Source organism: Pseudorca crassidens, chromosome 2 (genome assembly GCF_039906515.1).
Source record: "Pseudorca crassidens isolate mPseCra1 chromosome 2, mPseCra1.hap1, whole genome shotgun sequence".
In the NCBI taxonomy this organism is placed as follows: domain Eukaryota; kingdom Metazoa; phylum Chordata; class Mammalia; order Artiodactyla; family Delphinidae; genus Pseudorca; species Pseudorca crassidens.
This window is the reverse complement of record NC_090297.1, coordinates 48,054,926-48,079,403: the sequence shown is the minus strand read 5'-3', so window position 1 is coordinate 48,079,403 and position 24,478 is coordinate 48,054,926. Positions and strand designations below refer to the sequence as shown.

Sequence of the window (24,478 nt, the reverse complement as noted above, 5' to 3'; positions counted from 1 at the left end):
CCTGCAACCGTCTTTGACATGTGTTTTTGTATGAATTTTGAAACATAGAGTGTACTTTCAGAGCATAGATGAGAGAGCCTAACACCAGCAGTGAAGCCCAGGAAAGTGGAGTCTCCCAAGATGTGGCATTAAAGCTAAGACTTGAAGAGTGACTGGGAATCAGCTAGTTAAGAACGGGCACAGGTATGGAATAGAGAGTGTTCTGGGGGAGGGAGGAGTTTGTGAGAAGGCCTCCCAGGAAGGCAGCTGCATGCCCTTGACCAGCGAGTCTGGAGACATAGGCAGGAGCTGGGTCACGTGGGACGTTGACAGTGACGACCAGCGTGCGGAAGAACTGCTTAAAGGGTCCTGATCTGGGATAGTCCTGCTGGTGGAATACAGACAGCTCTCCAGGGTGGTGGCATCTTATGCACTGGGTCTTACAGGACTGGTTCCTGGGAAGGGTTTGGAAGTTGATAGATACCATCTTTCGGCCAAGACGTACACCTGTAGACACACAGCTAAGGTCCAGGGTAGCATGGTGGGCACAGAATGAATGTTTTTCGACTAACAATGAATGAATGCTCATTCATGCCCACCGTGGATGCCGGCCATGTGGCAAGCGAGAGGGGTTTCACTGACAAAGGTACAGAAACTTGATGGCAAGGGGTTCTCTTTGCACTTTTTTCAACGGCTTTGCAGAAGAAGCAGTGGCTTCTGGTGTCAGATCCAGCCCTTGGTGTTGCTTAGCTGTGTGGACCTGAGAGAATCACCTAAGCTCTCTGAATTTAATGTATGTAATGCATCAGGCACAGTGGCGGTCTCATGGTAAACGCTGCCTTAATTCTCTCATCGGCATTTGTTCATTCAAGAAACATCTGTTGCACGCCTAGTATTGCTCTGGCCCTGGGCTAAGTACTAAGGACCCTGTAATGAATTAGGACATTAAGAAAAATGTCTTGACTTGCCTACCTACTGCAGGTAGCTTTGCTTTGATTATCAAGTGAGCCTATGTATGAAGATGTTTTGTAAATTGGAAAGTGATGTATAAACATGAGTTGTTTTTTATTCTGTAACCTTGTCTGTTTATTGATCATCACCTTCAAGCATTAACTTACAAAATTACACGTGAAATCACTTGTGGGGCTGGTCAAATGTAATTATTAAAATTTTAGCTAGCATTTATTTTATTCAGTTCCAGGCACTGTCCTAAGGGCTTTACATATATTAACTCATTGAGTCCTTATCACGATTCCATGCAGAAACTGAGGCCCAGAAAGATGAAGGCGCTTGCCCCAGAGTGTACCATGGGAAGCAGCAGACTCGGGTGTGAACCTAGAGTCACTCTGCCTCCAGACCATGTGCTGGTCACCAGTACCTGACATAGAGCACCAAGACTAGGTTTTTATTTCTTTGTCAGATTAATCATTGCTTCCTGCCTCCCCTCCCTGTCACAGAGTAAATTGCATGTTACATGAGGGCGGAGACCATGTCGATGTTTACCCACTGTGCCTAGAACAGGGCCTGGTGCATAGTATGTGTTCAGTAAATATATGCTGGATGAATCCTTTCTATCAACTTAAACACACTATTTGATGCAAACAGATTGACCTCAGGCTAGAGTGTAGCTGAACCACAGCTATGCAGGGGCTAAAGATAGCCAAGGTGAGAAAGGGGCATGGTCACCAGTAATTTTAGATCTGCTAGGAGGCAGTATTTAGAAAGTGTTCCTTGCCTACAGTTATTCTGATGATCTCCTTTGAAATAGGGACTTGATTAAATGAAATCTGATTCACACAGTCCTGTTAGAACTACAGCACTGACAGGGCTGATTGCTTAGAGACCAAGATCTCTTGGTCCCAAGCCCATAGGCTGCAGGTGTGCTCATGGTTCCAGGAGTTTGGGGGACCTCCCCGTGGCCACACAGCTTGTCGGTGGATGGCAGAGGCAGGGCCAGAACCCAAGGTTTTGGCTCAGGAAATAAAGTGATGGTCTATTATACCCAGCAGTTTTGGAACTGCTGATTTAATTCGTGTTCCACGTTTCCCCAGTTTTGAACCTTTGACTTGGAGGTCAGTTAGGTAATTAATATGGGGGCTGTTAGGAGAGCAGGGCACAACACCAGAGCTTCTCATTCTGGCCCCCATTTGTTATTCACCTCCTTGGTGAACTGAAGCAATCATATTATTCCCCTACTTTAAACCCTTCATTGGCTGCTCATGTCCTACGGGAAGGTTCCCATGTTCACTGTACAGAAAGATGCTGCAGGTTACTCCTGCCTCACTGCCGCCCTGCCCTGCTGTGTCACCCCTCCCGAGCTCAGGGCGCCCCACTACCATGCCTGCGCTCTGGCTTCCTTCCCTCCGCCTCTCCAGCCCTGCTCACCTCCCACTCAGATGATTAAACTCAGCAGAGACTTCACCTCTTCTAGGAAACCATCCTCGAGTTCTCCTCCCCAAGTTTTTTTTTTTTTTTTTTTTGCGGTACGCGGGTCTCTCACTGTTGTGGCCTCTCCCGTTGCGGAGCACAGCCTCCGGACGCGCAGGCCCAGCGGCCACGGCTCACGGGTCCAGCCGCTCCACGGCATGTGGGATCTTCCCGGACCGGGGCACGAACCCGTGTCCCCTGCATCGGCAGGCAGACTCCCAACCACTGCGCCACCAGGGAAGCCCTCCTCCCCCAGTTTTGAAGGCAGATCCCCTTTCCACTCCCACCACCTGGTGCTTGCCTGGGGCTAATATCTGCTCTGAACTTTTTGAGAGAAGACTTAGTCTGGACTCCTCGGTGAAATCAGAGTTGACTTCAGTACGTGGCAGACCCTGAGTACATAATACATGTCTGTTCAAACAGATAAATAAATAACCAGTTAACTAACCTGCTAGATGGCAGATCACACTGGGTGGGCTTCAGCTCTCTTTTACCTCTCTTGGGGCTCTTTAATTAGTGGCTTTTCCCTGAATATCCTGTACCTTTTCCACTCAACTGAGCCCTGATGCTCAACCTGGCCAGACCCCACCCCCTCCACCGGCTCTGGACTCCCCCTGAGAAGGCTCGTAAGACTCTGTATGTTGCATCTTGGCCTAATTGGGGCCCCGCGATATGCTGCTGAGTATTAGCGCCACTTGGCATTAGGCTAGATCCATCCTGCAGTAGACTGGTCATTCTCCTCATTAAATGGGCAAGGAAACATGGGTTCAGACATGGGAGAACACTTGACCCACGGTCACAGTCACATGGAGCTGCCGTGGGGCTGAGGACTTCTGATTCCAGATCCTGTCATCTCTTCTTTCCACATGGTCCAGTCTTTCGTGGCCGAGATTTTATTCCCCAGACATGCGCGGTTGCCCTGTCAATATCCCATGGTTTCACTATCGTCAGAGGTGTTCTTGCACCAGAAAGATGTGGAAGAAATGATCCAAGCAGAGCCCATAGTCCCCTTGCTTACTCACAGCTGTTACGGCTGTGGACACATTTCCCCCCGGTGTGACACGATTCCCCATAATGGCGGCCACTAAGCCATCAAGAGGCGAGCCAGCTGTTGCTTCCCTCCGAGTCGTTAAGTGAAGGTGACACAGCACGCTGGTGTTGAGCGTGCCTCTCTGGAGCAGCCCCTGTGTGGCCCATGTGAGCTGCACAAGGCACTCTCTCATGCCCTGTTCCTGGCTGAGGTACCCTATATGTGGATATCTTAAAAGATAGCTACTGGTTCATCCCCCTTTTTAAAAAATAGGTAGTTAGAACTTTTACTTTGCAAAAGAAGAAGTTACTCAAAGCTGCAGAAACCTTGTTCTTTTTTTTTAACATTTATTTTATCAAAGTATAGTTGAATTACAATGTTGTGTTAATTTCTGCCATACAGCAAAGCGATTTAGTTATATATCTGTAAACATTCTTTTGGAACCCTGTTCTTTTGATTCCATTTCAGAGGGGACCTCTTAACAACTTCTTAGCAAGGTAACAAGGAAGCGACCTAGAAGGTTCCCACGGTGGGTAGTTGGGACTTAGGTACCATGGCAGTTTTGAGTCCAGGCACCACTCCTCACTAGTTGTAACCTTAGAAAGTGTTTTTCCCTTCCCCCAGCCTCAGTTTCCTCATCTGGTCAAGTCCAGTCTCTTCTCCACACAGCTGCCACAGGCTTTTTCTTTCAAAACAAATTTTGCAACACCACTGTCCTCCTTCGTCCCCTTCTGGGGGCCTCCGTGGTGCACACAGCCCACTGCAGGGTACTGGCCTTGACAGGCAGACCCTTGGGAGCTGGACTCAACTGACGCTCTTCTCTTATTTGCTCCCCACACATTTCAGCACCCCGTACATCCCTCCGTTCACCCAGCCTGCCTGCTTTTTCACGGGGCAGCACCTCTACCTGCCGGATCTCTGCTTTGCCTTTCCTCTCTCTGTCCTTTGAAATACCTTGTCTCCTCCTTCAGATTCCAGCTGACATGCCAGTTCCTCTGGAAATTCTTCATTCTCCCAGGAAAAGCTGATGCTTAACGTGTGTGTGTGTGTGTGTGTGTTGTGTGTTGGGTCAGGATGTGGATGGAGGGGACATTTCCAGGAAAGGGAACAGAGAATGCAAAGGAGAAAGAGTTTGGGGCCCTTGGGGGCTGAGAGGAGGCTTATGCTCCTGGTGTGTAGGGAGAGCTGTGGGAAGTGAGTCTCTAAACTGAGGGCTTTGGGGCCATGCTCAGGAGTCCGGATTTTATTCTGAGTAGAGTAAGGAGGTTATGAGGGGTTTCATACTGCTCTCTTTAATTATCTTGCTTTAGGACCATGTCTGCCTTCCCGGCTGGACTGTGGATTTCCTGAGGGCACCATCATGCCTTCAGCCCCGCATCTCTCACTCTGTAGTGTGGTAGGTGTTAGTAAATGTTCAGTATTTAGTAGAATAGTCACAAAGAAGGGAAGGCTATGTTAATGAACCTAAGGCTGCTGGAAGTTACTAATATCCCTTCTCATTTCTTCCAGCTCGTATTTTAATATCCTTCTACCTTACTGGTGTCAGTTTGGCAGACAGAGTTTATGAGGAAAGCAGGTTTTCATTGATTGTAGTTGATGTTTATTGTGTGCACTGAAGCTTCATTATTTTATATGCAAAGAATGTTTCTTAGGTGATATTCTTTGGGGAGAGGATATGCGAAGAGATCTTCTCTTTCATTTTTACTAACACCTCTGCAGTTTGCTAAATCATCACCTTCCCATAGTTTAATCCACCACATTGCTTTCCAGAGCATTTCCCTTAAGATTATATTCCCTGCGTTTTAAAAATAACTGACTCTAAAACATACAAGTGAAGCTAAACAGGTGTTTGTCCCCTCAGCCCTTTGGTGTCTGTGTGTCCGCCTCTCACAGCTGAGTGATGGAACTTGCGGTCTTGAGAAGAGGAAGTTATTCAAAGGGCATATGAAACTATGCTCTCCAATGAGTCTCTGGATATGGAATGAGCTGAATCTGGTTCTGAAATCGGGCTCTACTACTAATTAGCAGTGTGGGATCTTGAATGAATCACTTAATATGTGTACTCCAGTGTCCCTATTTGTAAGTTGAAGATAATTGTAACTGGTTCATGTTGTGGTTTTAACATCAGTTGTAAAAAAGAAAAAGTACAAAGTGCTTGGAAAAGTTCTAACCCATAGTAAGTACTAAAGAAATGGTAGCTGTTATCTTTAATAGTTACAACGCTGCTTCTTGCTGGATGGCTTTAATTAAGTTAGCGAACTTTTGTGCTTCCATCTCATCATCTCTAGAATGGGGATAATGTTAGTAGTAATAGGTGTGTTGAGTGGATCCAGGGAGCAAGTACCCATGAAGTGTTTAGGGAGTGCCTGGCGTATGGTAAATCCTTGATGAATGTTAGCTTCTCTTATTACTAATATCAGTTATCAGCATGTATGGTTGCTCCCTACTTTCAAATGCCAAATAAAAGTGAATTTCCAGACTATATAAAGGCTAAGTTTTACACAAGCAAAAGGGGCTGTGTCAGACATTATTGATTCTTCACTTAATATGATGTGCCTACAAGTCAGGAATATTTTCATTTTCTGATTTATCTGAATGTTTGTCTTAGTTGTGGTAACTGTAGTATTTTGGAGTCTCGCCGGTTTGGTTGACCCCATCGTAAGATGCCCAATGGCTCAAGGCTCAAAAATTATCTTCATTAAGCACAATTCTCTAGACCAGCTTTTGGGCTAAGACTGAGAATTATTAAAGCCCTTTCATTAACCAAAGCTTCTCTTCTTTATGCTGTCTAAGACTTCATCAAATGATCCAATAATGTTTGCTGAGCTCCCTGACTAGCCAAGCCTCCACGCACCTTCCACTGATGTTGCCTGGTCATCTCCTTCTGCCACATGACAAATGAAGAAAGAGAAGAGAGGTTGCTGAGACCTGAGCCCGGCAACCTCAGCTCCAGCTCTGGCTGTGATACCATGGTGAGGACAGCCACACTGAGCTAGCGTAGATAAAACTGGCCCCTCCCTAAATAGAGAATGCACAGTCATGTGCCAGAAATGCCTTTTTAAAAACAGCTTTATAGACGTGTAATTGATATGCAATATATTGACATATTTCAAGTGTACAATTTGAACCGTTTTGACATACGTATACACCTGTGAAGCCATGACCGAGATCAAGGTAACTAACCATCCATCACTTCCAAACGTTTTCCTGTCCCTTTGTCATCTTCCCTTCTGCCCTTTACTTCTACCCCCGTCCTCAGATAACAACTGCTCTGCTTTCTGTCACTGTAGATTTGCTTTCATTTTCTAGAATTTTATATCTACAAATTCATACAATTAGTACTCTTTTTTGCCAGGCTTACTTGACTGGGCATAATAATCTTTCTAAGAGAAATGTGAAGCCACACTGCCCACCTACAAAGTTGTGTACTCAGACTCCTACTTGTAATAGCCACAGATTACTGAGTGTGCGTTTCCCTGGTGGTGCAGTGGTTAAGAATCCGCCTGCCAATGCAGGGGACCTGGGTTCGAGCCCTGGTCTGGGAAGATCCCACATGCTGCAGAGCAACTAAGCCTGTGCGCCACAACTACTGAGCCTGCGCTCTAGAGCCCGTGAGCCACAACTGCTGAGCCCATGTGCCACAACTACCGAAGCCCATGCGCCTATAGCCCATGCTCCACAACAAAGAGAAGGCACTGCAGTAAGGGGCTCGTGCACTGCAAGGAAGAGTAGCCCCCGCTTGCCGCCACTAGAGAAAGCCCGGGTGCTGCAGCAATGAAGACCCAATGCAGCCAAAAATAAATAAATAAATAAATTTTTTTTTTAATTAAAAAAAATATACTGACTGTATGTGCTACTCCTAGGGATTCTATGACTACCTCTCTTTAAATCCTCCTAATAACCCTATATTGTCACTTCATGGCTGAGGAAACTGAGGCTGAGGCTGGTTGCCCAAGGTCACACATGGGAGATGTATTCTGACTTAAAACTTACTTCAGGGGGCTTCCCTGGTGGCACGGTGGTTGAGAATCTGCCTGCCAATGCAGGGGACACGGGTTCGAGCCCTGGTCCAGGAAGATCCCACATGCCGCGGAGCAACTGGGCCCGTGAGCCACAACTACTGAGCCTGCGTGTCTGGAGCCTGTGTTCCGCAACAAGAGAGGCCGCGACAGTGAGAGGCCCGTGCACCGCGATGAAGAGTGGCCTCCACTCGCCGCAACTAGAGAAAGCCCTCGCACAGAAACGAAGACCCAACAGAGCCATAAATAAATTTAAATTAAGAAAAAACACAAAACTTACTTCATTCCACCTCGCTAGTGGCTGGCGACAGTTCGGGCTCCGGTGAGAAGCCAGACGCTGTTTTGGAGAGAACTGGGTTCAGTCTTGGGCCTTACCACAGTGAGACTTTGCCCAAGTTATTTAACTGCTTTCCACCTTAGTTTCCTCTCTGTAAAATGGGAATATCATGGTATAAGGCCAACGTGTTCTTGAGAGAAATAAAGAAGAACACATTTAAATGCTCAGCCTGTACACAGGAAGTGCTTGATGAACGTTAGGTCTCTTTGCTACCATTAATGAATGAAGGCAGAAAAAGTCCCCTTTAGTATTAAACAGATAACCTGTCAGTATCAGTGGACACCCTGTGTTGAGGAGTATTCTGAAGGGTGAGAGCAAGAAAAAGAGGATAGAAGATCACGTTGAAAGTTATGTTACTCTTTTGACCCAGTAGATTATTGCCTGGCTTCTACTAGACTCAGCAATGTTTGATGAATAAATGATAGTGGAAGAAGGAATGAGTGTGCCATGTTGACGTAACACCAGGGTGATTCAGAGAGACAGGGAAACCCAAATCAGGCAAGAGTATATTATATCTACCCATCCCTTTGAAGTTAGAACTTGGAAGGGTATTTTCTATTCAGTCATTTTCTATTCATTATCCCAAGACCTAAGATCCAAAGGTTATTACCCTTCCACTGTTACAAATGACCGTAAGTACCATAGGGGTGTGGATGATAATGAGCCTCTTGTCCTGCCATCTGTCTGTAAGCAAAGCCTCAGGGGTGCATTATGGGTTGCGTCGTAAATGGTAATGACGGGGCCGGCAGTGGGTATGACTGTGTTCCCTGAGGACCGGCTGGAGATGTGCTACCACATCACCCATGGAATTGGGTTCTCTGCGTGGCTCACAACTGCCACTGTTACACAGGCCAGTGGGTTTCAGATGGTACGAGAATTTGAAGTTGGCACTGAGACTTGAGCTGTGCTAAGGAAGCTGGCTCAGCGAGAGGAAAGGATTGCGGACACCTGAAATGTTAATGGGTGTATTTTTTCTGAACGAAGACCCAAAGGGGGAAGGAGATTTTCCCAAAGTGGCAGAGCATGTTAGAGGAAGAGCCATCTCGGGCCCTCACAGAGCAGGCCAGCCCTTTGCTCTTGTATCAGCCATCAGAGCCCCTCCTTTTATCACTGTCTTGGAGGGGAGGAGTCAGGAAAAGCATCGAATAATAAAATATCCAGCACTTTTTGAATGTGCCAGGGGATGGATATTCTAGGCACTTTGCGTGAAATAACCCATTTAATCCTCACAACAACCCCACGAACTAAGATATCACTATGTACACATTTTGCAGATGAGAAAACGGAGGCACAGAGAGGTTAAAGTTACTTGACCAAGGCCACATCGCTAATAACTGCTGGGTCCAGGATTTCAGCCACGGTTTGGCTCAAGTTACCATGCTTGTACTCCATACTGTGGTGTTTCTCATTTAAATGAATTTATTTGTGACAATTGATTAAATAATTAATTAATAGAGGGAATTCAGAAGTCTTTCCAAAGTTCATATATAAAAGTTGGGGGAAAAAAAAAAGTAAGGGGGCTTCCCTGGTGGCGCAGTAGTTGAGAGTCCGCCTGCCCATGCAGGGGACACGGGTTCGTGCCCCGGTCCGGGAAGATCCCACATGCCGCGGAGCGGCTGGGCCCGTGAACCGTGGCCGCTGAGCCTGCGCGTCCGGAGCCTGTGCTCCGCAACGGGAGACGCCGCAGCGGTGAGAGGCCGGCGTACCGCAAAAAAAAAAAAAAGTTGGTTGGTACTTTGAAAAATACGCATGATACCATGATATGGATGAACGTTGAAGACATATTCTAAGTGAAATAATCTAGTCACAAAAGGACAAATAGTGGATGATTCCACTTATATGAGCTACCTGGAGTAGTCGAATTCGTGGAGTCAGAAAGTAGATTGGTAGTTGCCAGGGACTGGAGTAGGGAGGAGGAATGGAGAGTTGCTGTTTAATGGGCACAGGGTTTCCGTTTTGAAAGATGAGAAGAGTTCTGGAGATTGGTTGGACGACAACGTGAATATATTTAACACTACTGAACTGTATACTTAACATGGTTAAGAAGGTACATTTTATGTTATGTGTATTTTACCACAATTTAAAAAATACAGGATGCAAGAGAAACACAACTTAATGGCTTTTAAGAAATAGGCATGATAATGGAATTGGAAGGTTTTTTTGTTTTGTTTTGCGGTACGCGGGCCTCTCACTGTTGTGGCCTCTCCCGTTGCGGAGCACAGGCTCCGGACGCGCAGGCTCAGTGGCCATGGCTCACAGGCCCAGCCGCTCCGCGGCATGTGGGATCTTCCCGGACCGGGGCACGAACCCGTGTCCCCTGCATCTGCATCGGCAGGCGGACTCTCAACCACTGCGCCACCAGGGAAGCCCGGAATTGTAAGGTTTTTTAATAAGGGAGGGCCAAACTACCCACTGCATCCTGCCCCCACCCCTGCTGCACATCATCAGCGCTGCTGTGCTCCTTGGTGCAGAAGGGGTAGGAAGGTACCCAGAAGGGCACTGCCACGTGCAGGTGGAGAACGTGGAACGTGGGGATGGCAGTGCTGTAATAAGGAAGACAAGTGGCCAAAGCAGAGGGAGGATGATGCTGGCAGCAGCAGCTCACCCTTACTGAGTGCTTTGCCTGTTTTAAGTCACTCAGTCCTCTTTCACAGGTGAGTAACCTGAGGCCCCAAGAAGTTAAATCACTTACCCAAAGGCACACCTATAGTAAGTGGAAGAGCTGGGATTTGAAGCCACCTGTGTAGGTCCAGAGCCCATATTTTAACCACTGCATTCAGCTGCCGTGCCATGCTGCTTATCTGACACTAACAGCAGTTCTTATGGTTTCAGCTCTTGCAGGGCAGCACTGTTATTACAGTACGGTCGTCTGTTCGATTTCACGTCCATCCTCTTTTGATTCTCACAGCAACCCTAGGAGATCAGCAGGGGTGGGCCACTTAGTACAGATCAGGCAATTGGGGCTCAGCGACCTAAGCAGGGTCACTACCCCATGAGAACCAGGTTTCCTGCCCCGACTCTGCACCAGTGGTCCAGGACTGGTGGTACACGCTAAGCCTTGCATAGGTGTACTTTGACATTTTGATCAAGATGGAAAAATCTCCCATCACTGTTACAGAGCCATCAAGGAGGAAGCAAGTAGGAGCACGTAGCATCAGGAGCACATAGGAGGACACAGGGCGACCCTCAAGAAGTGAGTCAGTGGGAAAGGAAGGGCTAATGGATAGCCAGACCCCAGTACAGACAGCGATTGCGCCATAGATATTGCTAGTTTGTTGTTTTGAGTCTTTAAATGCATTCAAACTCCCCTACAAATTCTCAGATCTGAAAGTGTGCCATGAGTACAAAAAGATAGAACATCGCGCCATCCCATGAGGTCTTGCAGGTGTGGGCATCTCCATATCTCAGTTAAGGAAACCACGGCTGGGAAGCTTAATGGCTTTTGATAAAATGCAAAATCCCAAAGTTGAGGAGCCGAAGTCAGGTCCTCCGTGAAGAGCTTCTATTTTCAAGTTCCTTTCTCATGAGCATGCATTTCCCATCACTCGTGATCCCTATTGCTTTGCATTGTTATGGCAGCTGACAACTCCCCGAATATATACACAGTGGCGTTATTCCACTTCCTGCCCTTCTGCGTCCTGTGAAGTAGTATGGCTGATGTGAACAGCTCCATTTTTCAGCTGAAGAAACTGAAACTCAGGGAGTTAAGGGACTTAACTCTGGCAAATAAGTAATTATCTCCAGATCTGAAGTCTCGTCTTTAGATCAGATGCACAGTCCTTTGTACCAAAACAACTCGTAATTCTGAAGGATCCCCAGTTCTGCACTTAGCCAGTTGAGTCATGGAGCGCCTTGGATGGCACTATAGCACACCGCCCCTCTAGACCCCTAACAGAGTCCAGCTTTGAATTGTCTGTGGTTCTGCTTCTGCGTGCCCCTTTTGCGATGGTCTCTGAGTGGTGGGTCTGCCTTCCTCTCTGCATCTCATCTTAGGTCTGTTGGATCTGGGCGATAAAGACTCATAGAGGGGGGTTGAATTGTTCCCTATTGGGGGAAAGTTTTGAACAGGCATTTTACAGAAGACAGCGTAGTCTCAGTAGCTAATGGGTCTTCCTGAGATTCACCAGGAGCTGGAACTTTCTCTTGAGAACAAGTACAGCAGTTTTAAGGTCTTGAAGACCCTGATTCTGATCCTGGCTCTGCTCCTTTCTTAGCTGTGTGACCTTGCCCAGGTCACCTCACCTCTCTGTGTCTTAGCTTCCTCATCTACAGAATGTGGCTTAGAATGTCTGCTTTCGTGCTTAAGAAAATGGTGTGAGTGCGTCCTTATGGAATGGGAAGCACTTTGCGTATGTTGATTATAGTGGAAGCTGGCTTCTTCCCTCATTGTCTTTTCCTGTCTTCTCAGAAGCAGTGGTTCTCAGAATGTGGTCCCCCAACCAGCAGTTCAGCCTCATCAGGATACTTGGCAGGAACTCACATCTCAGGCACCTACCGACTCAGGAACTCTGGGGACAGGGTCGATGATCTGTTTCTTAACAAGCGCCTCAGGTGATGCGATGCTCACTCAAGTTTGAGAACCATTTCTCTCAAGTGGACTTCTCTTTAGGGGTCTGTTCCTGTTTCTAGCTTTTGAGCAGGGACGAACATTGATTTGAACATTATGCGTCAGGTTCTTAGCCCTCCCCCTAACACCAAATTCTGTTCAGTCCCGGGTATCCTGCAGGATCACTCAGGCCATAATGGGCCATTATGGTGGTTTTGTTCATTTTATTTTTTCCCTCTGCTATTCTCTGCCAACAAATGTTGAAATCCTTCTGAGAACTGGCCGAATACCCCGGTTTTGGACAAGCCTCCTTGTCTTCTTAATTACTCTCCTTGGAATGCCTGTGCCCATCCATCCAGTCTCTTCTCCGATTGGTGGGTGGATGGGCCTAATTCTCCTCGTCAGTGACAGTGTGGTGGCACCTTTATAGCTCCAGGCTCGGTATCGTGACCTGCCTGCACTTTCACTGTCAGAGATGACAGGGGTCTCAGAAAAGCAGGTGGCAAGTGCTCGGGAGAATCTATTAGGGTTAGTGATTCCTGCAAAGCCATTTGCTCCAGACAAGAGATTGCTTACAAATAACTCTGTCTCAATAAGCCAGGGTCTGTTATCCACTAATTATTTTTGGATTAGGAAGGGCTAACAGGACTTGGCCTTGGAAGCTGAGAATAATTTGAGTAGATAACTAGCTTGCTGTGTTCCCCAGAGGAAAGAAGGATCTGCGAGATCAAGGTTTCAGCGCTTTGATTGAAAGGAAAGCATGCTCTTGTTTTTCTCTGATAAAGGTCGATACAAGACTACCTTTATATGATTTTCCAAATGTCAACTATTGTATCTTGTGGTCAGATCACTTTGAGGATGCTGCTGCTGGGACATCAGCTTCAATGTTCTTATGGTAGAAAAAGTAGATTGCAAGGGACTGGAGAGGAGGGAAGGAGACTAATGAGACGGAGGTGATTTGGATCATCCAGACAAGTGGTAACAAGGGCCCTGATTAAAGCTGTGGAGTGGAGTAGTCAAGTGAAGTCCAACAGAATTGGCCTTGAATTTCTGTCCCCCAGCCCTCCCCACTCCTCTGAGCTCTGAGACCTTGGGCAAATGAAGTAGGAGTCTCCACTGGCTGATTTCTAAACTGAGGGAAAATAAATAACCTTGGGGCATCATCATGAAGATTAAGTGAGAAACTTTAAGATGAATTTATTTTAGCAAAGGACCTGGTACATAGTAAAGACCCAGCAAAGGCTGGCTCTAATTATTCTTATTGAAATAGCAGTCATGGGTTAACGCGGTGAGTGAGGCAAGGAGGAGAGTCTAGGACTGTGCCCCAGGAGTCTTTCTCGAGTCACTGGTAAATGGAACAATTTGGGATAATGAGAGAAAAAAAATTGAAGTCAAGCCAAAGACCAGAAAGTAGCAAGGAGAAGCAAGGTAGATGTGATATAAAAGCACTGGGGCTTTGAATAGATTACACACACACAGACACACGCACACGCACACGCACACACACACACGCCCTCTGCATTGATGATGACCTCAGACAAATGAGGTGTGAGAATATCCAAACGATGGCTCTCAGTGCCTTTTCTCTGGGTCATTATGAAACAGTCTCCAATTAGCTAGGAGCCAAATTCTGGTCTTGCTTTTTTCTTTTTTTTTCATTAGTTCAGAACCCTTTTTTCTCCCCAAAGCCCCACTTATAATTTCTTTCTTTCTTCCTTCCTTCCTTCTCTTATGGACCACACACATTGAATCATTATCATATAGTGATGATGAAAATTTCCATTTCAGAGCGTAGATGGTCTATGTGCTTAATTGGATGGGAAATCTAAGCTAATTGTCAGGTGGATTATCAATGAGACGGTCTGCCTGAGGGGTCTCAGCACCCTACTCACGCGCAGCACAGGGCCGCGGGGAACGGCCTTTCTTTTTTTCTCCTTTTGCTAAAGAGCCAGATGGACTTTGGGTAGGATCCCAGCTCAACCACTTATTGGGTTAGTAATTTTTAGTAATTTATTTAACCTGTTTTTTAGCCTTAGTTTTGCCTGCCATACAATGGGGATACGAATATAAATATAGATCATATATTTGCCAAGTCTTCCCTGATCTCCCAAGCCTGGGTTAGATGTGTCCCCACGGCACCCCGGACATTCCTTGTCATGGGGTTTTGCATGTCCACTTAGAACTGTTCATATGATTGTCATCATTAGATATCTGTGTGTGTATCACTGTGTCCCCAGCTCTATCCTGAGTGCCCGGAATGTAGAAGGTGCTCAGTAAATACTGGCTGCGTTGAATTGAATAGAGTGTCCTTGGGAAATTGCTTTGCCCTGCCCCTTCCACATGCCTGTTAGTCACCTCCAGTCTCAGGAGGTGACCGTGAAAAGAGTCTTCCCTTACACAATTTTATTAATAACAGTCCTTGCAATTCATTGACGACTTTATTGTTTCCAAAGCCCTTTCGTGTCTGGGGCATCCCTGGTCAGGGCTTGTGCAGCTGAAGGGGCAGAGTGGGGCTCAGCAGGCAGGCACCAGGTCTCCATCATCACAGGTATGAAGTCAGGTAGGTCGAGGAGCTGCGATCTGAACCTGAGCTGGCATGACTCCACAGCCCACGCTCCCTCTCCGGATTCCTCTCTCAGGGTTTGCTCTTAGGTTTATCTCCATCGCTCTCCCTGCCAATGCTCTTTACCACTTCTGTATTGGTTGCACGGACCGAGATGACGTGTTCACACAAGGTGTGGGAAAGCTTACTCAACCTAAGGAGGCAAGGTGCCCTCCGATTCAAAGATCAGAGACCCTCCTCTTTCTTTAGAGATAAACGTAATCATTTTGATAACTTTGGTCAGTTTTTTTTTTCTTAAGTTGACCACTGATGCACCTGGGTTAATGGCGGGAAACTTTTTCCTTTCCGCAATTGGTTTTGGACTTCTACCCCCAGCCCCCAAACTTTATTCAGAAATTAACTTAACGGTTTTATTCTCTACTGGAATGTTCCTTGTGGGTGTGTCTGGGGTACTCTCCAGCCTTGGCCTGGTGATCTCAAAGGACAAGATAGCAACCCCCGGGGGGGGGGGCATTGTCAGCCCCAAGGGAGGTGTGCTGTGTGAGCAGTGGCCACATGCCCAGATTTCCTAGAAAGTTCCCAGTTTTTAGTGTCCTGTTCCACAAGCCAACGAGCACATTGATGTCTTTGGTACATGCACTTTCCAGAATCACAACTTGTAGCAACTTGCTACATAAAATGTGATGCCTTATAGTAAGATGCTGTGGGCTTTTTACAGCCTACCTTGTTACAAAGATGAAACGAGGGGGTTTACAGAGATATGTACATTATAGGGCATATTAGTTACATAAGTGACATGAACCGAGGAAAGAGATGATGGATACAAATCATGCAGTAAGATCCTGTTGTTTGGCCTGAACTTCCTAGTGGTCAAAGGAAAAATGCCAACAGTTTTAAGGTTTACAGTGTCTAGTCAAAACAGAGCTGCTCTGGAGAATCACAGAAGGCACGTGCTTCCTTTAAAGTGGGTGCATATTTTTAACGTCAGTGTGCAGTATGAAGTGTTTCTACTACTCTAACTTCAGAAGTGGAAAATGTATATCTGGGATCCTTTTAGATCGTACCTTTTTGGGGGGGGTGACAATAGCCTTCAAAATTTGGCACTCCAGTACAGAACGGAAATCACGCAGCCTCGCTCTAAGCTCCAAGGAATTTTCACGATGATAGAATAGACGGTCTGTTACTCAGTTAAAGAGCATATATTATTCCCTATGTAACTGAAACAGAGTAGTTAATTTCCCAGCAAAAAACCTCCTAAGACTCCTGGCAGGCCTTCACTCGGAGTCCAGAATGTCCTTACATCACTAACGGATCTTTGCTAATTATAAAGTTCTTGAAGTTGGGTACTGGAAGGAAGATGTTTTGCACACTTTACAAGTAATATGCCTCTGGGGAGGTGAATGCTGACTCGCGCATTTCAGGTTGTGGCTTATTTGGGTATTCATAAGGCCCCTGTTTGCTGATTATGTCAGCACAACCTCTTTATTGAATTATGGATCGGGTGTTTAATCAAGGCCTGTGCCTTATTATTAGCCGTGTAACATTCCATTGTTTCAGTGGAAAATGGAATGTGTTAAGACCTGATTCACATGAAAATCTGTCGGCCCACTAATAAATAATGTTTTACAGAGCACTCTTTCATATCCCTGTAACCCTTATCTGCCAGGGAAGTGGGAATACATGAGCACACCTCACGCTGATGGATTGGGGCAGCGCTCCCGTCACAGTGGTGGCCAGCTAGACTCCCTGTGTGGGTTTTCGTGAGTTTGCTTCTCCTATTGTAATCCTGGACTCGAGAGTTGGGGCTGTTTGTGGACAGACACTGATAAACGTTAGAGAGAGTTTATATTCTGATTAATCGCCCAGTGAGGAGGCTTGATTTAGTCTCGTGATTTTGACGACTTGGTTGCATCTTACGTAGGACACTTAGAAGACCATTGCCTGGGCTCCACCTCCAAAAACTTGGATTCACCCGGTCTGGGTGTCCCCAGGTGAACCCTGACATGCAGCCAAGATGAGGATCACTGAGTTGTGCTCTCAGGAGGGCCAACAGTCACCTGTTGAATGGCTGTGAGTCCCAACTCCACACTAGACTCTTCTGAGGGTGGAACTCCTCCATGCTTTCTTCTTCTGGAATCTCAGACTCAGGAAGTCTGGTGGGGCATTTGTGGCTCAGTGGGGGGAAGGCTCAACTGGGAGACCTTGAAATCCAGGCTTGTGTCCTGGTGCTTCCTGGCTGGGAGCCCCTGGGAAATCTACCTCCGTCTGTGGGGAAGAATCAGAAACCTTGTCAAATTGTGAATTTGGAAATGCTTACATGGGAGACAACCTCATAAGTTCCGTGCCCGAGTACCACCTCTAGCTGCATCATGGTAGTGAGTTTAAGGCGACTTACGGTGAAGAAGGGGATGGTAATTTTTGTTTCTCTAGGCTGTTGTGAAGATTTAAGTAAGATTATGTCGTCAGGGCCCTTTAGGTGGGAGGTGGTACATAAAGGTTTCTTCCAGTCTCATTTCTTGCCTCCCTAGGACTCCTTCCTCTCATCTTTCTTCCTCTGTCTTCTTTGCATGTAACTCTTGAAGACTTTCTTTAATGGTCTGTCCCCAAGATGGTTCTTTCTCTGTGCCCAGGTATCCAAGCCAGAGGCACATGAACCTTGAGTCTCCAAACTCTGTCTTCCTCTGTCCGTTGCCGCCATTGCCACCTTATAACTGGTCTTTGGGCCTTCAGACTTTCTGTTCTCCAGATTCTCCTTTAGCAGCCAGTGTTACCGTCCTAAGATGAAGTGACAGAGTAGCATGATGAGGGCCAGAAGAGAGAGTGTGCAGGATTCTCGGGGATCACGAAGGAAGCTCCTAACTCGGTTAAAGATGGGGAGGCGTTGAGTCTCAGAAGACTTCCTGGAATAATTGTCTTCTCAACCACGTTCTAAAGGTTTATCTGGAGCTAGCTTCGCACACAGAGTGAGAAGAGTTATATTGTTATAAAACATTTTAAAGGTTTTCTTTAACTAAAAGCAATTAACTCAGGTTCCTTTTAACGGAGGAGGAATGAATTTTTTATTTGGAGAGAAGAGTGTCATCAGATTTCAACCTCATCTAGAAACCCTGCAATTCCAGATTCAGACTCCACGCAGCCTAAGGGCACCTGGGGTTTGGAGCGGGTTACAAGTGAGGCCTCGGCACCCTGTTTAGTGATGTGAGGCTGCTCTTCCGGGCTGTGGTGCTCAGTAAAAGCCTGCCGCTTCCATTTAAAGGAGATTCTAGCACAGCAGCTGAGCTGGATGGTGGATTAAGGCCTAACACAGCAATCTGCTAAACAGCTCAGGGACCGGGGAAACCCCTCAAGGGCTACATCCCAGCCATTTAATGGCTTCTAGAAGCAGAGCTCAGGGAGGGGCAACAACAGGTGAGAAGTCAATTGCACCTTCATTGCTTGCCTGCGCGCTCCTGACGTGACCCTAGGAGAATTTACGTCAGGTGCAAAGTGTGTATTTGTCCCTGATTCAAATGGCAGCTCGAGTCCCCATTTCAGATTCATTCTTGTGCCTTTAGTTGCATTTAATGAAAAGTGGCTGTGTTCACTATGAACCAATTTTCCTCTTGAGTTTTATTACTGAAATCATCCAAATAAGTCACCTTGAATCCTCCATCCTACCTGCTTTAAAAGTCGGGAGGGGAAACAGTGAAATCCTCTTAAAACATACTCGCAACATTTTTGTGACTTGAGACGATGATTAGCTATAAATTGAAACGTCTTCCTCCAGTGCTGTCCCACTGAACTTGCTGTGATGACAGAAATCTTCTACATCTTTGCTCTCCCAATATGGTAGCCATTAGCCACATAGGCCTGTGAAGTACTTGAAATGTGGTTAGTATGACAGAAGAATCGAAATTTTTATTTTATTTAATTTTAATTACTTTAAATGTGAATAGCCATGTACTAGTGTCTACCATATTGGACAGCACCATTCTAGACTCTGAATATATACTAAGCTATCCAATACCTCTGTACCTTGGATCAAGGATTTCTCTCTTTCCAAATTGTTCATCCCTGCATTCTTTCCAAGAAAACTCCTACTGGTCTGTAAGAACCAGCTCAGCTACTCTTACTCAAAGCTTTCCTGAACCTGAGACTGGGTTTGGTGTTGCTTCAGCTCTGTCCTCACTCCCACCATGGAACTCATCATGCATTTTATTTGACGTTGTACCATCTCTTGCCTTTGTTGTTTTCCTTCCATCTTCTCCATTAAACTGTAACGTCCTCCAGAGCAGGGGCTAAATCTCTCCTGCTGGTATCGCAAGGTGTCTAGCACAGTAGCTGCTGGCTCCCACACAGTGAGGGGCCTTATGATACAGGGTAAATGGACAGGCAGTTCTGCATTCCAGCACCTTTCTGCTACTTAACCAGTTCTGCAGCTTCGGCCAAGTCCACCTGGCTGAGCCTTAATTTTTTCACCTGTCAGTGGAACATTATGATTCCTTCATTGTTCAAGAGGTTATGAGGATTACTGATAATATACATCAAGTCCCTGGGACATGGCAGGCCCTCCGTAATTGCTAGCTACTATTACTAGATGTTCTGCAAATGTTTGAGCCTTTACGCCTGTAATTTCCTCAGGTACTTGAGTGCTAATCAGTGGGTTAAACAGTTGATTAGGATTCCCTTTTTTAGGACAACTCTAATAAGGCAGTTGTGACTATCATATTTGGTGGTTGAAGTTATACTCCACAGCTAGGAAGTGGCTTAGCTGGAAGGCAAACCCAAGTGTGTCTGAATGCGAAGCCCGTGCTAGACGTCCTTAATACCACTCTCACATGGATTTGTACTTAATTCCAGGTAGCATGCACATATTCAATTAAAACAGATCACGGGGGAAATCACTTTAACAGCCAACAGAATTCCCCTGAATGAGTAGGTGGGGAGACTGCAACTGCATTCCTTGTACAGAGTTTCCATTCCCTGCTTACAGTTTTTAGGTAGAGATAAGGAAACATCTAATCCATTCTCTCAATTAGGTTGTGTAATAGATTGTCATGGGCATTTTCAAGATAAGTGTTCAATGATAGTGTTGTGAAGTGCATTGATCAGCCGCGTCCCAGAAGTCTCATTGATTATCAGGTCTGTGTAAAGCAGAAAGGCTGCTCCTGTCTGATCCTTGGGGGGCTCAAACTTCAGGGTTTGAAGGTAGCTCATAGGAACTTCAAGTCAGGGCCCCGCTTTCCTCATCTATACAAATTAGCCTTGCTTTTCAAGAGACTCATCCGGAGCCTGGATCCTGGGCCCTTTTATTGACACCACTGGGTTCCTTCCCCTAGAGTTGCTTTTTGTTTTCTGCACGTCACCTCCCTTCTCTGCCACTTTTATCGAGTGTCTACTACATAAAGGCACTGGGTGTTATGGGCACTGGGTTAACCTGCTCTGGAAAGAGACCTGTCACTGAGACAGAGCTAGACATTGACATCTGAGTAGAGAGCACCAGTTTAAAAGGCCCACATGTGATGTTAGCGAACACCTATGGTAAGAAGCATCTGCCACACTGAGAACCTTACACAGAGTATTAATCTTCACCACAGTCCTATGCATTAGATACTGTTTATCCCCATTTTATAATTGGGGAAACAGACACAGAGAGATGACATAACTTTCCCAAGATCACACAGCCAGTAAGGGTTAGAGCTAAGATTTGAGCCCAGCTTCAGTCTTTGCTCATGACCACCGTGCTGTATTGCCTCCCCATTGTCATACAGATAGTTCCAATACGAGGTCAGATGGGATAAGTGGTAAGATTGGTTCCCAAACTAGTCTACATCACAGGATCACCCAAATAGCTTTTTAGCAAAGACCACTGCAGTAGATCACCCTAGGCTTGCCAAATCTGAATCTCTAAGAGAGGGCCCAGAAAATGATATGCTTTTAAAACAATGTCTCCAGATGATTTATATGGACAGCCAAGTCTGGGCATCACTACCATAAGAAAAGAAAGCACCAAGTGCTATGACAGTGCAGATGAAGGGGTGAAAGAAAGGTTAATTCTGTTACCGAACTCAGGTTTGGCTACTAACGCTTGAAAGCCAATACTCGAAAGACAGCTGTTGGTTGGAAAAGGAAAGGTTGCTTTATTCAGGAGGCCAGCAACCTGGGGAGAAGGCAGACTCGTGTCCCAAAACCAACTCTGAAGATTCAGCTTGGCCATGAAAGTTTTCTAAAGGGAAAAGGCGAAATAATCTTAATCATTGGTGTAGGGGGTCGGATTCTTCCTCATTTTCCATTGCGTGCAGATTTGCTGACGCTTTGTGATCTTCCTTTAGATGCTATCCTGTTCACACAGTTTGCTTGCGGGATTACTGAAAGGGAAGCTGGGGAAGAGATCTAGTCATCTGTTAATTACTTATTCTTCATTCCTACTTCTTTAAGAAAAGAATCAACAAGTTAGACAAGGCATTGTTTGATCAGGGACTTGCAAAGGCTGTCCAATTAGTGATGAATAGGGCACGTGCTATGCGGGTTAGGTTAAATATTGCCGAGTATCTCACATCTGTAATTAAGTTTTTAAAGTTTCAGGCGAACAGAAATGGGCAAACAGGAAAGGGGCAGAAGAGCTGCTTACAATTCTTCTGCAGAATTGTGGGGTAAGGAGAGAGTGGGTGTTAAGAAGAGCTGGCATTTGAACTGGGTATTAAAGAAACGAACAGGGCTTCCCTGGTGGTGCAGTGGTTAAGAATCCGCCTGCCAATGTGGGGGACACAGGTTCGAGCCCTGGTCCCGCAAGATCTCACATGCCGTGGAGCAACTAAGCCTGTATGCCACAACTACTGAGCCCGTGTGCCACAACTACGGAAGCCCATGCGCCTGGAGCCCGTGCTCCACAACAAGAGAAGCCACTGCAATGAGAAGCCTGCGCACTACAACGAAGAGTAGCCCCTGCTCGCCACAACTAGAGAAAGTCCGCTCGCAGAAACGAAGACCCAACGCAGACAAAAATAACTAAATAAAATAAATTTATATATATTAAAAAAAAAGGAAGAGTGGTTAGCTTGGTATCTTCTGTGGGAATAAATCTGGATCATGCCTAGAAGCTGATGGGTTCTCAGGAGAGAGAGAAACGGGAACAGAGGCACAGAGACACCCTTCTTACTCGCACTTCAGTAGAAGTGTATGTAGGGAGCTTGGTGACAGGATTGTCATTGTTACCCAGGGCCAAAATTAGAGTAAAATATCTTATCCTATATGGCATGATTTCAGAGCCTTCCCAAAATTGCTTCCGAAAATCCTTGCCCATCTGTCCACAAACCTTGAAATCTCTCAAAGTTCTGCCTTTTAGTTTAAGCCTTTGCTTGCAGCTGGAAATTAAAAGGTCCTGGATGGCTGACACATTAAAACATTAAATATTAACATTAGCAGCACAACTGTTTTGACCTTTAGGTCATCTACCACTAGGGACAAAACAGAACTGAGGGTGGGGATGAAAATTGTTATTCTACAAAATAAGGTCTGGGTTAAAACTAGTTGTGAAAATAGTGTGAGAAGGTCTTGCTTGGGGGAGGGGAAGCTGGAGTCCAGGGCTCGGAGGACAAGACTGGGATCCCTTGGTCCCCTTTGCTGTGCTCTGTCACCTAAGGCTGGCCTGATCATTTCCAAAGTTTGCAAACCAAATTGTTCTCGGAGTCTACAGAAGAGCGAAGTGAAGATTTATAGCTTGGCAGGAGGATTAACGCATCAGCCAGGGTGCGGAGAGTGTGTTAGGAAAGGGTTCTTGCAAGGTCGCCATTTTTTTCTTTTTCTTCCCTTCCCCCCCCCCCCCCAACTAGGACAAAAAGAAAACAAAAAAAGAAAGACTAATTCAAAAACACCAGAACTGGTTTGTAAAAATCGGCATGCCGCTGTCATCCTCTGGTTGACTGATTAATATCCTAGGGTCAGTGTTCACCATCTGTCCTTACGCTTTTCTTGTTTAAATAGTACTTTTCCTTAGTACGCGTAAAAACAGGCCATTGGAAAGTACTACAAACCTAGAGGAAACCAAAACTTCATACTGCCCCTCCCCACAACACACTCTCTCTCTCTCTCTCCCTCTCTCTCACACACACACACACACAAGACAGGAAAAAGACATTTCAATTTAATAGCTAATCATTGTCTCAAGTGCACAAAAATGTTGCAAGTATGTGTTTTTTTAAGAGGATTTCACCCTTTCCCTCCTCCCCCGGCTTTTAAAGCAGGTAGGATGGAGGATTCAAGGTGATTTATTTGGATGATTTCAGTAGTAAAACGCAAGAGGAAAACTGATTCATAGTGAATACAGCCACTTTTCATTAAATGCAACTAAAGGCGCAAGAATGAATCTGAAATGGAGACTCGAGCTGCCATTTGAATCAGGGGACAAATACACACATTGCACCTGACATAAATTCTCCTAGGGTCACGTCAGGAGCGCGCAGGCAAGCAATGAAGGTGCAATTGACTTCTCACCTGTTGTTGCCCCTCCCTGAGCTCTGCTTCTAGAAGCCATTAAATGGCTGGGATGTAGCCCTTGAGGGGTTTCCCCGGTCCCTGAGCTGTTTAGCAGATTGCTGTGTTAGGCCTTAATCCACCATCCAGCTCAGCTGCTGTGCTAGAATCTCCTTTAAATAGAAGCGGCAGGCTTTTACTGAGCACCACAGCCCAGAAGAGCAGCCTCACATCACTAAACAGGGCGCCGAGGCCTCACTTGTAACCCGCTCCAAACCCCAGGTGCCCTTAGGCTGCGTGGAGTCTGAATCTGGAATTGCAGGGTTTCTAGATGAGGTTGAAATCTGATGACACTCTTCTCCCCAAATAAAAAATTCATTCCTCCTCCATTAAAAGTAACCCGAGTTAATTGCTTTTAGTTAAAGAAAACCTTTAAAATGTTGTGTTTCCTGTTTCCTTCTCAGCTAGCCTTTAATCTCTGGGAGGTAGCTGTGGGGGCTTCCCTTTTATTGTACCTAATGGGTGCCTCGCACTTCGTTAGGTATCTTCCATATGTGATTGTATATGTTTGGCTTTCTTTTTTTTCAGTTTTGTATTATGTAACATGGTAAAGATAGAAAAATACAGAAAAATGAATAAGACATAAACGGACAGCCTAATGAATGATTATGAAATGAACACCTATAAAACGCATATCCAACTCAAGACATTACAACATAACTAGCACCCCAGAATTGTCCCATGTCCCTTCTTAGTCACCTGCTTCCCTCTAACAAATGAGGAAGCCATATTCTCAGTTTTTGACAAAGATGCCATAAAATGCATAAAGCTGTCGGAAACATAAGGAGGACTGAGTGCATAACTGAATAGTCAAGGGTGGTCAAGTACCTAAAGTTTATTTATAGTACCTACATTGTGATTTTAGGGGAGTATGTAATATGCAACACTCAAACATCTAATGTATCTTGTATCTTACTGTTTTGGAGGTGAACAGCTCTTGTAAAAAAAAATTCATGGAATGACACGTACTTTGGTCTGGACAGGAAAATAAACAATCGAAAACAAACAAACAAAGCCTAAAACAAAATAAAAACAATGATGACAATAATATCTCCTCCTACCTTTT

At 45.7% G+C, this 24,478-nt stretch overlaps 1 protein-coding gene across 2 annotated transcripts in view; it reads left to right on the top strand.

Moving 5' to 3' along the window:
- DAB1 (DAB adaptor protein 1) overlaps positions 1-24,478 on the top strand; it is a 1,170,471-nt gene that overhangs the window by 975,842 nt on the left and 170,151 nt on the right. The window lies entirely within an intron of this gene.